A 16,426-nucleotide genomic window follows, 5' to 3' on the forward strand; every position below is an offset into this window, starting at 1 on the left:
GCCCCCGTGTCCTGCAAAGGGAAACCCAAGTGTCTTTGACCAACAATTAGCTGAGACAAAACAATAACAACAACAACAACATCAACCAGGAACAGAGACTGTGGGGTGGGGAGCAGACGGGATGACCCCTGGTGGCATTTCCCCCCCAATCAGGACCGGTTCCGGGCATCTGGCCCCACCCTGTCTTCTGTCCACACTGGAAAACTTGAGAAAGAAAGTGCCCGTGACCCTCTGACCCCTGGGCAGGTGCCCTCTGGGAGGATCCCACCCACCCACCCAAAGAGCAGGGTCGGGTCCTCTTTCCAGGCACATTTGCAGGCGTCTTCTCGATTTGCTGATAAATCCCCAGGTTCTGTGAAACGATTCATTTAGATGGACCTGGGCCCCAGGACTTGGTCTTGACTGCTCAACTGGGCGACGTGACCCCCTGAGCCAGGGAGATATGTACGGGTGAACTTTTTGGGTCACGGAGTCGGCCAGCCTGAAGCAGGGCAGCGTGGAAGGGATGGGGGGACCCTGGGGTTATGGTATTTCCAGGGGAGCTGGACCCTTGGCTTTGCAGAGGCGTGGAGACCAACAAACCGGCACTTCTGCATTTTGCGTGGGGTACACACCTCTCTGCTATGGATGGGGATGGGGTCTTTCAGGGCGGGTGAGACCCACAGACTGGATCCGGGTTTAGTGCAGGTTTAGTGCGTGGGGCTGCCTTCAGGTGCCTGCAGGTGGGACAGCTCAGCAAGGCCGGAACTGGGTCCCTCTCGCTTCTGGCCCGCAGCTTCCCTCTCCCCTTCCCCAGCCTTCTGCACCTCTTCTCCCTGATGAAGGATTCTGCAGATTTAAGAGTCTTACCAATAGCATCGCTGCCCTCAAGCCCCTGGGCCAGACTGCACCCTCTGGGTCAGCCCCAAAGAGGTCCCAGGGTCCCCGAAAGGGTGGGAGGCTTACGGTCTGAAATGCAGTTACTGGTTCCTACACAGACCCCAACCCCCATCACATGCCCGAAACGGACCCACCAAGGTCTGCTTGTAGAGTGGGCTCCTGGGGCCCCACAATCCGGGTAATGCTTAGAAGGGACACATGTCCAGGAGGAGGCCCACAGACCCCTGTGGCTTCCGTACCCCCAGCCGTGGATGGGTACCTAGGAGAGATGGGAGGACCAGACAGACTGGACCCCCTGTCATGGGGTGTTTTCTAGAAAGCAAGTTCCAACGCCCCCCGACACCAGGTAGCTCTGAGGGAGGCAGCTGGTAGCTGCACCTGCCTCCCCAGCCCCTTAGCCTCCCCGATGAATCCAGGCACAGAGCCGCTGTGGGACTCAGCAACACGGTCACATCCCTGCAAAGCCTGGGCTACTCACCAGGTATGGCTGTCCCAGGAGGGAGCACTCACATCCCTGCCTCGGCCCCCTGGCCTCCCGAGCCCTCCACCCACCCGGGGCCTGGACAGCTGGGGTCCCCGTACTGCAATCCCCACTGGGGCCCAGGGCAGAAGGAGGCACGTGTGGGCACCGTGGGGCCGCCCGACCTCAAAAATAATCCTCCACACTAATTCCCATTTCCCCAGGAAGAGGGCCCACCGCTCAGATCCATCCCATTTTCTGCAGAAGGGGCTTTGTTGCCGTTTCTTTTCACACCCAGAGAGCCTTTTCTGGGCCGTGGGGATCCCCGCCTACACCAGCCGGGAGGAGCGCTCAGAGCCACCCGAGCGTGGGGCAGGGAGAGGCACGGGCGGGGGGCGGGGGGCACCAGGGTGGGATGGGAAGAGGCGGCCCCCTCCATCCCCGTCCCTGCCACCCCCGGGCCCACTGATCTAATCGTATCAGGTGTGCTCCAGATAAATATTAATAACCCAGTGACAGAGGGAATTTGGGAGAATCTAATTAAAATGACACCGTGCAAGCTGGCAGCCTCACCAAAGAATCGTTCCCAGTGAAACCCAGGGGCCGCGAGAATAAACATGCGGAGCCCCCAGGAGGGTCTGGAAAGGAAGAATCAGCCGGCCCCTCCTCGCGGCCACACCCCTGGGACAGTCGCGCCACCCACCTGCCCCCAGCCCACTCGCCAAGGGCAGTGGGGCAGGATGAGCAAGCCTCAGAGGGCCTGCGTCCCTCCCGGGCACCACCCCTGGGACCCAGCCTGGGGCTAGGGCACCCATTACCCAGACACCCGGTCCCTTACTCCTCAGCACCCCCGGCCTTGCCCTTGGCCTTTGTCTGCACCCCACTAACACTCTGCGTGCAAAACCCAAGCACACACGCCGTGCCCCTCAGCCTCCTCCAGAGGAGAGAAGAGGGGGCCTCAGGCCTCAGACCAGCTGCTGGGAACCGGGATCCCCGAGGGCCTGGCTGGGGCCTCTCAGCAATGCCCACGGCCCTGAGCTTCCCGGCCGCTCACCTGGGGTAAAGCCCTGGTGAGTCCATAGTTGGGCGACGGCCGTGGCCCCAGAGCCTGGCCAGCCCGGCAGCTTCCCTTGTCAGGGGATCCACGGCTCCCGGGCCCCTCTTCCCTTGAGATCAAGATTCTTGGGGGGGTCCCTGTTGTGAGTCCACGGTGCTCCTTGCCTTCCCCTTGGACCTGGCGTGGTCCAGCCGGAGCAGGAGGGGCCGGGCGCCGGTCAACCGGTGGCGGGGCCCGGGGCCCTCCTGGGCTCCTCCCTCAGGCCCCGTCCTGGCCCTTGACAGGCGGCACCCAGGCTCCTGGACCCCAGCAGCGGCCTTCCTCCGCGTTTGGAGTCGGCAGGCCTCTCCGTCCAGGCCCACGGCCCGAGACCGCATGCAGGGGGAGCTGCCGGGAGGGCTGGGGCGCCGCCGCCCCGGCCACCTGCCTGAGGAGCCTCCCCGGGGAGGCCGCGGGGAGCACTCCCGCTCCAGGCTGCACCCTGTTCTCTGGAATACCCCCCGTAGTGGACAACTCCCCACCGGCCCCAGAAGCTATCTGGCCAGGACACACGGAACCCAGCGCAGACAAGGGTGGGCTGAAGAACACCAGGGACGCCGCCCCCGCAGCCGGGTCGCCTGCCTGCAGGCCTGTCTGTCCACCAGGGCGCTCAATACCCCCAGCAGCCAGATGGGGGCGGTGCTGGTGTTACCCGGTTCTTAGAGGGGGAAACAGAGAGGTTAAGTAACTGGCCCCAGGTCACCCAGCCGGTTACCAGTAGGGAGCACAGCCAGGACCCCTGCCCACCCCCATCTTTCTGACTCTTCCTTCCCTGTGAGTGGACAGTGTCCAGCCGAGGGCTTTGGACCGTCCTTCCGCGGGGGAGGGGGCACACTGCGCACTGTGCAGAGAGCACCTCGAGTCTCAGTTTACCTAACTGAACTGGGCCACCCGTGCTCTCCCTGGGTGCTCCCTCATGCCCACCCCGGACGTGAGGGGCCGCCGTGGACACCGAACGGGCCTCCCCGTGTCTAGGCCTTTGTCTGGATGGTGAGGGACACCTGTATCGCACTTGGAAGCGTGACCCCCGCCCCCCGCCAGAGGACAGAAGGCCCCGGCCTGAGGGGGCTCACCGGGCTCTACCTCCTCCCCTGGGACCTAGCTTCCCACAAGGGGAGGCCAGGGCCCGCCGTCAGCCCCCCAGCCTGAGGATGGGGGAAGCTGCGCCCAGCAGCCAGCTCCCAGCGCTCCGTCCCCAGCGGGCTGGCGAGAGACCACACAGGTGCTCCTACACGTGAGGCTTGGAGCCTGTGGGGTGGAGGGACCCCCCCACACCGCACACCCCAAGTTGGGTGCATCCCCGGTCTGGGTCCTGGGGTGTGAGAGGAGGCAGGAGCCTGGCCCCAACGCGCAGCTCTGGATGGAAGGATGGGCCATTTGCTTCAGAGTCCCCCTTGGGGCAGATAGAGGGGCCCTAAGAGAAGGGGAAGCCAGGATGGGCCCCCTGGGAGCCAGCGGGTGCAGGGGACAGAAATGGGGATAGGGTGGGGCTGAGTGGAGCCCATTCTGAAGGAACAGAGGTGATGCCTCACACCTGCCTTGTGTTGGGGGTGTCTGGGGTGGGGAGTGGGGGGTAATGTGAGCTCAGGTTCCATCCCCGGCTCCCCAAGTTCTTAGATCCTCAGCTCTCAGCGCCCTACCCCCCCAGGAGCATAGCACCTGCTGTATACCAAACCCCCAGTCCAGGTAAAGGATGTTTTCAGATGAGAAAGGAGGGGAAGAGTGTCACAGACAGATCAGGAGCCATCGGGGCAGGCTGCCGGCAGCACTCTGCCCCTCCCACCCCTGCAGGGCCAGCCCCGGGAGCCCCCGGCCCCTGGCCCCTTAGGACGCAGTCAGATTCACTGCGTGGGGCCAGGAAGGGGAAGACCCAGGCCACCTGACAGATGCTCATCACAAAAAACCACTCGGCAAATTCACAGGAAGCTTGACAAGCTCTGCTGGTGGCAGGAGGGCCCCCAGGGAGCACATGAGCTGCAGGCGTGCGGCAGGGAGGGAGGGCGCAGCACAGTGTCTGGGCCTGCCGCGGGAGCACCTCTCCCCACCATCAGAACCGAGGGTTGCACCCCTGCCTTAAAGGGAGCCCGCATCCCGGGTAGGGGCATCAGGGCGGCACACGGCAAGGGGGGTCAAGCTCCTGGAGGGGTCACGGGTCACCTGTGGGGTCCTGGCCCTGGCCGGACAAGAGCATCACCTGGGGACTCTTTTTTTTTTTAAACTGGGGGTGCCTGCAAAGGTACAGGGAATATAGTCAGTGGTATTGTGATAGCACAGCGGGGGGACAGATGGTGACACTCGCGGTGAGCTCAGCACAGCATGTAGGCTTGTCAATTCACCACGTTCTGCACCTGAAACTAATGTAACATCGCGTGTCAACTATATTTCAATTTTAAGAAAAAGGGGAAAAAGTGGGGTTGCCCGGACCCCTCCCAGAAGTGCAGGGAAATGAGGTGGGGCCTGTCAGCTGGAGGTCCCCTGGAGCCTCAGAGGACACCCAGGCCTCTCTTCTATGAGACTGCTCCCTGCTGAGGCCCGCTCCCCGCCTCGCCCCTGCCCCCCACCGCCCCCCCCTCCGCTCCTGCCTCCCCTCGCCCCCCCGCCAACCTCCAAGCCTGCAGAGGCGCCTGAGAGAGGGTTTCCAGCCCCCAGCCCCTGGGTTCTCAAGGGAACCCAGGGAGGGACCCACCGTCTTCCCCAGGGAGGCACCGGGCCTCAGGTGCAGGAGTCTGCCCGGGAATCAGACGCTGGGGCGCCCGAGGGCTCTTCCTCTCGCCTCCCCCGCCGTGCTTTTATATTCTGGAAACTGCAGAAGGGGAACCTCCCTGCATCTGCAAGCTTAGGACTTGGCAGAAACGCAGACCTGCTGATTTTCTAAAGTGCTGAGCCGGTGTGGCCACGAACGCCTCGCGCCTCTTAGAACAGAAGAGCCGCCGGGGAGCCCTCCGCGGCCCCCGGACCAGACCCGTCAGACCTGCCCTGCCCGCCCCACCCTCACGATGCCAGCGCCCGATCCGAGCTGGGCTGGGCTGGGCTGCCCTCACCTGCCCTGGGCAGAGCCCGGCCGTCCCCAAGGCCCAGCCCGGCCGTCACGGCCCGGCCGCCAGGGGAGCGGCCCCTCCCCTCATCTGTGACCCCCCCATGCCCGCCCGCCACCCCGCAGCTGCAGCACTGGCTCTGAGGCCGTCTCCCCCGCCCCCCGGGGCTCCCAGACCTGGCTCCTTTTTAGGCAGCACGGGACTCCCCTAATGGGGACTTTGGCCCAAGGTCGCCCCCACAGCTGGGGCCCCGGAGAGGCTTGCGTCTGAATCCCAAGTTCCTCCAGCCTTGAGCCGTGGGCCTGTAGGCACATCCCGGGTCTGTCAACGTGAGCGCGGCCACTAGGCCTCGGTCCGGTTCTGCCTCCCAGAGCCACCGCCCACGCCCACCACACCCCGGCCCTCCGCGGGGACAGGCCACACGGGGACCCGGCCCCTGGCCCCCGGCCACACACCCAGGGCCATGGCTGGCCCGCAAGAGTGTCGTGGTGTTTGCTGGATAGTAAATTAATAAGCAAGGGCCCCTCCCTGACGTTCAGCAAATACTGTCGGAATGAAGGAACGTCACTACCAACACGGACGCATGTCAGAGTACACAGACCATAAAAGAGGCTGTGACAAGTGCCGATGGGGCCGATAAGATGAGATCCCAGAGCCCCGGGGGGCCGGCTCTGCAGGTCACCGAGGGTGCGTGGGGGAGAGGAGAGGCCTTCTGCCTGGAGTGGGGTTCGAGAACATTCTCACTTCCTTCTGGACTCTCAGCATCGTGGGCCCCTTTGTTCTCATCCGGGGCTCTCCCTTGCTGGGTGACCTTGGCCAAGCCATTGGCTTCTCTGAGTCTCCCTTGGCTCACCTGTAACAGGTGGATGTCACTGTCCCCAGCTCCAACGCTCACTTCGGGAATTCTATGAAAAGCACGAGGGACACATAACGCATCAAGTGAGAAGCCTTCACGCTGCAGCCCCGTCACGGGGGACGTGGGGAGCGCCCCTGCAGGGGACAGCGGGGTGGAGCGAGCCTCGCCCTGCCTTAGCTTGTCCCCAGCCTGGTGGCCCTCACACCCTAGACCTCGCCCACCCGGGGTTCAGTGGCCAGGGAACTGTGACTGCAGCAGTTTGGTCTCAGCAGGCTGCAGTGGGGGGTGGGGTGGGTAGCAGGGGGGAGGGGGTGTCCCTGGAGCCCCATGGGGAGATTTGGAATAAGGGGACCCTGGGTATGTGGGCCCCGGTGGTTAGCCTACACAGTGAGGGGCTTGGAGTGAAGTGAAAGCTTTTGGGGCCTTAGACATGGTGGGGACCCAGCCACGCGCAGACAGTGACCCCTCCCAGTGCCACATAGCAGAGGGCTATCATGGTCCTCGTTTTTTGGATTAGGAAACGGAGGCACAGGGAGGTTCCATGACCTGAGGGTCACTAGGACCAGGACAGGGAGGTTCCATGACCTGAGGGTCACTAGGACCAGGACTGGGTCCGCATCATCCTTCCCATCCTTGTCTTCTGTCCTCCAGGTCACTGATGCCAACGGGAGGGTGACAGTTCGGGGTTGGGGGGGGCGTCCTGGGAAAGACCGGCCAAACTCGGGCAGCGGACGCCGGGGAGGGGCAGCTCCCGCCAGAGAGCACAGAGGTGCGGGCAGGTCGCCCGGCCTGGGCTCCACGGGCACCGTTGGACAATGTCCCAAGGGAGAGAACGCGTGAAGCCGGAGCTCAAGGCCAGCGTCCGTCTTCTCTGCACACCCGACCCCAAAGGGCGTCCCGGGATAAACCAGAGGCGGCGAAACGTGATGAGGAACGTGCACACGGCTCTGGTTCAGAGCCAAGCATTTTGTCACCCTCTGCGCGCCTCAGTTTCCCTGCCCAGCCAACTGGGAGGAACTTAACCGCTCCCACATAGGCTGGCTGTGAGGAGCAAGTCCCATAAGGCAGGTAAACAGCAGATGGCACCGTGCCTGGCCGGAGCAGGCCCCGGGTCCGCAGCTGCCGTGGGGAATTGGGACGGAGCCCTCCAGGAGGAAGCCGGCTCCACGGGCTGGCACCCGGGAAGCCAGGGGAGACATGGGGCACCGAGCCAGCCCCCCCTTCCGAGGAGCCCCGTGAGGATGGACACGAGGGACGCTGCCAAGGCGCTGTCCGGCCCGGACGCTTGGCAGAGGCCCCCGGGCGCCTGGAGGGCTGCTCCCGGAGGCCGCGCCTGGCTATCTCTCGACCTTGAACTTTCTATTCTGTTCTGCAATCACTTCAGAAAGCGGCCTCTCTAGACTCCCTCCTTATCACCGGGAAACTTCTAACACAACAATAGTTGATTGTGGTGCTCTCCTGGGTGCGGCTACATTCCTGGACCCCCCTCCAAGGCTCCCCCCACCCCACATGCCGTATTTTTTTTTCTTTTTGTAGCTTTGGAACTATAATGATCCCATTGTGATTGGTCTGTTCAGGTGGCAGCGTGACCCTTGAATTTAGAAGCCTGAAAGGCTGGTGGGGGCTGGGGAGAAGGGGGCAGAGGAGGGAAGGGGGCCCGGAGGCAACCAGTGAGGCATCCAAGGGACATCCTCAAGCCACCCGAGCGCGTGATTTGGCATCACCTGGACTGGCTGGACCCAAAAATATGCGGTTATTTGTCAAGAACTAATGGTTGTTTGGTTTGGGGTTGTTGGTGTTTCCCGCCCCACCCCCACCCCCCCACCCCCCCACCCGGTTATTGAGAAATAAAATCGGTTCAAAATTTTCACCCCCGTCCCCGAGCCAACCAGTAAGACTCCGGAAGTGCCCAGGTAGAGTGGATGTCGACCAACCTGAACGTCCCTGGCGGGCTGCACGCTGCCGCCCAGACACCGGGGTCAGGCTGGGCCCTGCCCCGCCCCCGCCTTGAAGCTCCGTGACCCGTGACCCCGGCCACACCGGCTCCCCAGGCTCAAGGTCTGGAAACGGGGCAGGTGAGGAGCCCTGCCTACCGGGGGAGCCCGTGGCCCACGTGTAGGTGCCGGTCCCTGTGCCAGGCCTCAAGTTCCTGCCTCCGGTTCCTCAGTCCGGGGGGGGTCTGCCCCCACCGCGGGAAGGCCCCGCCCAGAGCTCTGGGTGCCACCTGTTATTATCACTGTCCCCTTAGCCCAGGGGACTTCCTGCCTTCCCCGGGCTCCTGAGAAAACCCCGGGAGGCTTTTCTTAGAATGTTCAGCAGTCACTGCACATTTAGGACTTGGCAGGGACCCCAGCGGCCGGAACAGGGAAGCAGATCAGGTTCCAAGGCCTGGAAGCCTGGTGCGCTGGCAGGGCCAGAGCAGTGTCAGGCATGGGCGCTGGCACCTGTCACTTGCGGAGGAGCGACAGTGGGCCTCCTGCCATGAGGCTTCTCGGGGCCTCTGTCTGCAAAGCGGCCCCTCCCAGCCTAAAACCCTTCCTTTGCTGGCCAGGCTGGGTAGATGGGGACACGGTCGGCATTTGACACCATGCCTTGGACAGAGTGAAGGCTCACGAAGGGTTGTCATCACCATTGTTAAAAAAACAAACACACTTCAAGGCATTGGTATTTGCTCTCTCCTGAGCGTTTACCCAGCTTCTCCCAGCTCGGCCTTTCCTAAGTGGTCCCGGCCTGGGGAGAGGCCCACCTGCCCTGGTTAGAGACCTCGGGCTCTGGACTGCCAGTGTGCTCAGGGTGACGGACTCCAGCCGCCCGGTGGAACCCAGGGCTACCTGCCCAGGGGCTCACGGGCCCCAAACCTCATCTCAGCTTGGAGACCCCCTTCACACCCTGGGGCAGAGGCTCCCCCAGGCCCGGGGGACACAGCTTGGACATCAGAAGGTGGCCCGACATCATTTCTCCGAGTGGCAGGGCCGCCCTGCCCAGAGCGGCCTCTGAGAGTTTAGGGTCCTGAGGGACTTGGCCTCTAGGAGCAACGGAATGGCAGCCAGGCTGGGAGGGGCCACGCCGGGGCATCCGGAGGCTGCTGGGGTGTGGGCGTGTGAGGGCATGTGTCCTGGAGAGGGGGGACAAGGCTTGCCCTCCCGCAGACAGGGTGGGCAGTTCAACCCAAGAAAGAACTTGCAGGCAAAGCTGTTCCGTGGGGAGCCATAAGCTCTCGTGCAGAGCAAGGCAGCCTGGAGGGGGTGCTGGTGAGCAGGCTTGGGGTCCCCAGGGCACCTCTGAAGCCTTGGGGAGAGGCCAGAGGTCCCAGAGCTCAGCTCAGACAGTGGGGGACACGGGGCAGTGAGGAGGGTGGAAGGGATTCAGGCTAAAGGACAGCGGGGGCTGAGGGAGCTCCTCGGGCCCCAAGAGAAGCTGGAAGCGCGCCCCCAGAGCAACCACGGCAGGCTGCCTCCGGGGGACCCTCAGAGCTGACAGGTCACCCCACCTCTGGCTCAGTAAGTGACAAAAAATCCGATCCATTAAAATATATATATATAAATAATAATAATTTGGGATCCCTGGGTGGCTCAGTGGTTTAGCACCTGCCTTTGGCCCAGGGCGTGATCCTGGGGTCCTGAGATCAAGTCCCACATGGGGCTCCCTGCATGGAGCCTGCTTTTCCCTCTGCCTGTGTCTCTGCCTCTCTCTCTCTCTCTCTCTCTCTCTCACTCTGTGTCTCATGAATAAATAAATAAAATCTTTTAAAAAATAAAAATAATTTATTGAAGTGAAGTTCACGTAACATAAAATCAACTATTTTAAAATGTACGATTCAGTGGCATTCAGCACGTGCAGTGTTGTGCAACCCTCCCCTCTACCTCATTCCAGAACATTCTCATCCCTCCAGAAAGGAAACCTTGTGACCATTGAGCAGTTGCTCCTCATTCCCCTTTGCACAGCCCCAGGTCGCCACCAATCCATCTGCTTCTGCTGATGGCTTTACCTGTTCTGGATACTTCATATCCTAAGCCATTTTAAAAAAATATTTTATTTATTTATCCATGAGAGACACAGAGAGAGGCAGAGACACAGGCAGAGACACAGGCAGAGACACAGGTGGAGGGAGAAGCAGGGAGCCATCCCAGGACCCAGGGATCACATCCTGAGCTGAAGGCAGACGCTCAACCACTGAGCCACCCAGGTGTCCCAACCCATTTTTAAAAAGAGCGGAAGGCAGATAGTTGGGACCCCTGTTCCTGGCTGTGTGGGCTGGGACATGATACTTTGTGTTCCTGGGTCAGTTTCGTCATCTGAAAAATGGGCATAAGATGGGGCTGTCGTGGAGACAGAGGGGTCATCCACGCAGTGTCGAGCGCGGGGTCTGCCCCTGGAAGCCTTGGCACATTTTAGCTGCGGGCATCCAATGTCCGGTGATATGGGACTAGGACAGCTGGGACCACGGACAAACAAAACCCAGCACAGCAGACCTGTTCTCCACTGGGCACGGCTCACACGTGTGACTCCGGGCAGGTCACACGCCCCATCCTAGTCCTGCCTCTGCCCCTTCCTACTCCTGTGACCTGGGCATTAGTTTCTCCATCTGGGGTGGGAATGCCGACCTCGCGGTGTTGGAGGGGGTGGGCCTTGGCACCATTCTGAGGGCAGGGGAGGCCCCAGGAGGAACATCCTGCCCCAAGCAGGGAGGCAGTGGGGATCGGGGCACCTTTAGAGGGGAAGGCCTGGAAGGGGTGATGGCGGGGGGCGGGGGCATAGGTGTCCAAGGTCACAGTGAAGGGGTTGAGGGAAAGAGGGCCAGGCCTGAGAGCAGGCAGGCAGGGCCCTGGCTCCCCCGGCCCCGACGAGCCTTTGAACAAGTGGCTGATGCTTCCTGTCCTGGCTCCCCTCGCGGGCGATCCATCAGCCCGGCTGTTACTGTCCGGAGCCGGCGAGTGGCCATAAATGCGCCCGGCCCCCCCTCTGCAAGCGGCCCAGGTTTTATGTTGTAAGAACACTGTGGGGCGTCTCAAACACACCGCTAATGACAGGCATCATGAAGCAATAAAAGTGATGGGGCTGGTGGGAGGGGGCTGGCGGGAAGGGAGGGGGCCACCAGTCCCCAGCTCCCCCGGCGGTGGCGGCAGGAGCTCTCCGAGAATTGATTAGTCTTGGACGTGCTGACCTTTTTGTTCTTGAAAAATTGCTTTTGAGCAGCTGAGGCAATAAAAGTAAATTGATTCAGAGAGAACGGAGGATGAAATTTGCGTTAGGTGGGGAGGGGCGGATAAACGTCCCGTGACGTCAGCACACACACACCTCCCCCCCACCCCCACCCCGCCCGCCCCTGGGCAACAGGAGGGCAGGGCCCGGGAAGCCAGGGCAGGCTGGGGAAGAGTAGGAAAGGGGGGGACGGAGATGAGATAAAGTGATGGGGGGGCGGAAATGAGGAACACGGAGGGGGACAGGGAGGGGGATTTGGAGAAGGGCTGTGGACCTAGAGGGGCGGGGGAAAGGAGAGAGGGGATGAGATTAGCACGGAGGTGGGGGTGGGGGTGGGGGCTCTCTCCAGCTCGAGCCTGCTCTGCCTCCTTGAATCCCCACAAAGCCTGATTTTTGTTCCCATTTTATAGACCGAGGGAGCCGAGGCCAGGGAGGTCAGGTCACCTGCTCAAGGTCACCCAGCTGAAAAGTGGGAAAGCCCACCTGAGCCCTTCCGAAGCCGCAGGGTGGGCTCCCGAAGGTGGGCTCTTTAGGGAGTGACGTCAGCACCATCCTCCCCTCGCTGGACCTAACACGCCCCCAACTCAGGGGCAGTCCCAGCATCCTGAAGTGGAGGCTGGCAGAGACCAGCATGCCCCCCCACTTCCCCATCCTCCACCCCCGCTCCCCACCCCCCACCTCTAGCTGCACAGACTCCCTGTCCTGCAGTATTGGCCTGGGCTCCCCACCCCCACCCCGGGAGGCTGCAGCCAGAGCCTGGGGGTGGGGGGTGGGGGCAGTGAGCAAATGACAGGAGTCCAGGTCTGTGACAGCACCAGCTGGTTGCAGGTGTGCCGCCCAACCGGCCCAGCCACTGGCAGGGAGAGGCTACACCGGATTTCAGCCCAGCAGCAGCCCAAATCCCCTCCACCCGCGTCCCAGTCCCACTCTGGAGGCTCGGGCTCTCCGAGTTCATGGGCCACGCTCTCCGACTTGGATTTAGATCCGGGTCTGGGGGTTTGAGCTGCTGGAATCCCATGACGTTTTGGTTGGACTGAGTGGCCTCACGTGGTGCGTAAACACCCAACGGGGCCAGGGCAGGCGGTGGTGGATGATCCCCTAAAACGCAGGCACCCCCAAGGGGTAAAAACCCAAATCCTGCCAGAGCTCGGTGGTTGATCCTGGGGCCTCAGGTCCCCCATGCTGCCCTAGGTCCCCCGGCCCTGAGCAGACCTCGCCTGCATGCCACACCCTGACACAGCTCCAACACTCCCCCCGCTGCCCCCCCAGGCTCCCCCCTGCCGTCCACGGGCAGCTCGCCAGGAGCTCAGACCTGTGCCCCCTCTGCCCTCGCCCAGCCTCCCGAGAAGGAGCAGGCCCAGAAGCTTTGGGCCTGTTTCCCGGGACTGGTGCGGCCTGGGTGTCCTGCCTCCCTCCGCGCTGGCACATGGCCCCCCCGGGCACCCCAGCCCCGCGAGGAGCTCCAGCGGGGCCGCCGGGTCCCCCGCCACCCTGCCATCTGCACCCCTCCTCCCCCGTGGGGCTCCCCGGGGCGCCAAGGGCCTGGGGCGCACGGGTTGCCCCGGCGACCGAGCCGTTGCCCCTGGAGACGCTCCCGCACACGCCCCCGGGGCAGCTGAGCAGCGGCGGGGACCCTGGGTGCCTGAGCGGCGGGCGTCAGGAGGGCGAGGAGTCGTCCTGGGGCTCCTCCAGCCCTCCGGCCGCAGCCCCCTCTGCCCTCTGCCACAGTCAAGGCCCGGAGCCCCCCCCCCCCGCCCCCACTGCCTGGGTGCAGACCCCTCCCTCGCCCCCTCCACCCACCGAGGAGGAGGGAGCAAGGAGCACGGAGGGCAGAGGGCAGAAGGCAGTTGTGAGCCTGGCTGCCATCCTCCCTGGCTGTTTGCCTGCAGGGGTCTGCTGAGGATGGAAAGGGGCATTTTTCACGGAGATGAGTGGTTTCCTTACAGGGAAACTGAGGCTGAGGAGGGCTGGGTGGCTCACTGAGGTTTTGCCCCAAGGGAACCGGAACCAGGCTGCTTGATGCCCAGTTTCAGCCTCTCCTCACCCAGGGGTGTGCTCGGTTCCTGCGTCGGTGGGTGACGCTGGGTGGGTGGCCCCCCGCCCTCTCTGGCTGCCCTCTGCTCCTGGGAAAGGCTGGGTGGGAGCGGGCGCAGGGCGCAGGCCCGGGCCTGGCGCAGGGCCCCGAAGCGGCTGCTCGGCCCCCCTCCCTCCCCGAGCGGGGCTGGCACTGCCCATGCCGAATCAGGCCTGGCCTGGCGGGGGTGCGCAGGCTGCGATCCTGGGCCCGGCTGCCGGGGGCACTTCCCCTGGGGCAGAGGGGCAGCTGCGCGGTGGTCGTGGGGCCCCCATCTCCAGGATGGTGAGCTTGGCCAACAGGGGACCCCGCAGCCACGTCCAGAGTAGAGGGCCAGGATCTCACAGAGGTCAGAGTCGAACCCTCAGCTTCCCTCCCCTGAGGGCCTGCCTGGGGGAGCGGCAGCAGTTGCCCAGAGGTCGCCTCCCCTGCCTTGACTGGTCGGCCAGGCCTGCGGGGTCCAGCCCTTGGAGCCACAGCGGCCGAGACACTGGTGAGGGCCTGCCAGGTACGCAGCCTGTGGACATCCACTCCCAGAGGCTCGCTCAGGAGCTTCCAGCCTCGGTACTGCCGTGATAGGAGGCAGATTCCCCCGATGGGTCATGGAACCCAGGGAGGTCCTGTGGTTTTCAGACACTGAACGTGGCACCGCCCTCCCCCAGCAGGTCTGTGACTATCGATGACTTTACAGAGGGACCCCTTCTGGGAAAAGCAGGCCACCCCAATCTAGATAACGCACCCACCACCACCCCCATCTGTCTCTCTCCCCAGCACCCCAGGTTGGTGGAAGAGGAGAGCCTTCTCTGTAAGGCCACTCTGACTCACCGCCGTGGTGGCCCACGAGTCGTCCACTCGCCAGGCGTCCTGGCTGGGCCGCACCCTGGGCTGGTGGCATGTGGAGGAGAGGTGGTCAGGGTGCCCACCCCACGGACCAGGATGCAAGGGGCACGCCCCCACCCCACAGGCACACAAGGGAGGGTAGGCTCCTGTGAACACTTCGGGGAAGGAGGCAGGATTCTTGAAGTGGGGGCTGGGATGGACCCCACCCGCGTGGGAAGGTCTGGAGGGAGCAAGCGGGTAGAAGCGCTCAGGATGCAGCCGGGACAGGCAAGCATCGCTCTGAGCCTGGTCCTGGGGCTTTGCAGACGAGCATACTCCTGGCTCCTGGCTTCTCCACCTGCCTCCCCGCTGCCCGTCACCACCACCCACCGGCACCTCCACCACACGGAGACACCAGCTAGACCGTTGCCCCCGCCTGGATGCACGAAGGCAAACACACGTCACAACCGGCTTGGGCATAACCCACGTGAGAGCACGAAGGCCCAACATAGAGGAAATTGTGAAAAGCCAGTAGAGGTGGCTGTATGGTGCCTTAAGACCCTGCGCACCTGAGCATGGTGACTTGGGTAGGGGTGCCCTGTATGGATGCTGTCCACAGGCGGGCCCTTGGCACACAGTGCACGTGCACATACAGGGTGCACACGCACGCACGCACACACACTAACATCTAGGCAAATGCCTTTGCACAGTGGGTTGGTGATAATAACCACTTTGCAGGGGAAGGGACTTTCCAGGGACCCTAAGCAGTGTCCCCAGAGAGGTGGGCAATCCCTGCCATGCAGCCAAAACTGGCCCCCCTGCCCTGATCGGTAGGAGAGAAGTTGACACAGAACCCCAAAGTTTCCAGCTTTACTTCCCACAGACTCCCTGGTGCACAGTACCCTCCCCCCCCCCAAGAACTGGTATTTCGGAGAGATACACAGTGGTCCTCCGTGGCTGAGAATAGTATGGAAACTGCCTTTTGGACAAGTCGCATGAAAACCCCACTCCCGCCGCTTTGTAGCCTTATTCAGGCTTTGTCTTGGTCTGGGTTTCTTTTTTTTTTTTTTTTTTTTTTTTATGATAGTCACACACAGAGAGAGAGGCAGAGACACAGGCAGAGGGAGAAGCAGGCTCCATGCACCGGGAGCCCGACGTGGGATTCGATCCCGGGTCTCCAGGATCGCGCCCTGGGCCAAAGGCAGGCGCCAAACCGCTGCGCCACCCAGGGATCCCTTAGTCTGGGTTTCAACTTTGCGCAGTAAGGTCTCCTTCCACGCCGGACCGCTCACCTTTTCCACCGGATCTGGGCATGTCCTTCCAATAATCATCTCCATCAGCAGCGAATGAGGGGTTCCCACCAGAAAGGCCATCCCAGAAGCATTTGCTAGGTTCTGGAAGAGGAGCCCCAGCTCCATCCTGAGCATGGACAGTATGCGGCACCACGTGGGCTAAGTCCGCTGGAGATGTGACCGCCCTGACCTCCGTGTCGCCATCTGATGTTTGTGGAGTGCCTCTGCGAGCTGATACTGTCAGCGCTGGGGGAACCCGGATAAGCCAAGGAGGGGACCTATTCTCTGGGGGAGACCACAGGATGGCCCACTCTTCCAGCGGGGTAGTGTGCCATGGAGGAGACGGGGAGGGTGCTCATCCCTTTTGGTGGGGGAGTGGGGTGGCTGGTCTTCCCAAAGCAAATGAATGTCCAAGTTAACCAAAATATCCAACAAGGGAACGCGGTGTCCTCACAGATCAGAACCCTGAGCATGCATTTAACATGGGATTCCAAAAAAATATTAAGATCCCAAAGTCCTTTGTGTGATTCCATTTGTATGGAACGTCCAGAATAGGCAAGTCTCTAGAGCTGTAGAGACAGAAAGAAAATTAGGGTTTTCCAGGGCTGGGGGGGTAAGCAGGGGAAGCAGGAGTGACTGCTAATGGGTCCAGGACTCTTTTGGGGCAATGAAAATGTTCTGGAATTACATTATGAGGGTGATTGCACAACCGT

This window comes from Canis lupus, chromosome 9 (assembly GCF_003254725.2).
Source record: "Canis lupus dingo isolate Sandy chromosome 9, ASM325472v2, whole genome shotgun sequence".
Classification (NCBI taxonomy): domain Eukaryota; kingdom Metazoa; phylum Chordata; class Mammalia; order Carnivora; family Canidae; genus Canis; species Canis lupus.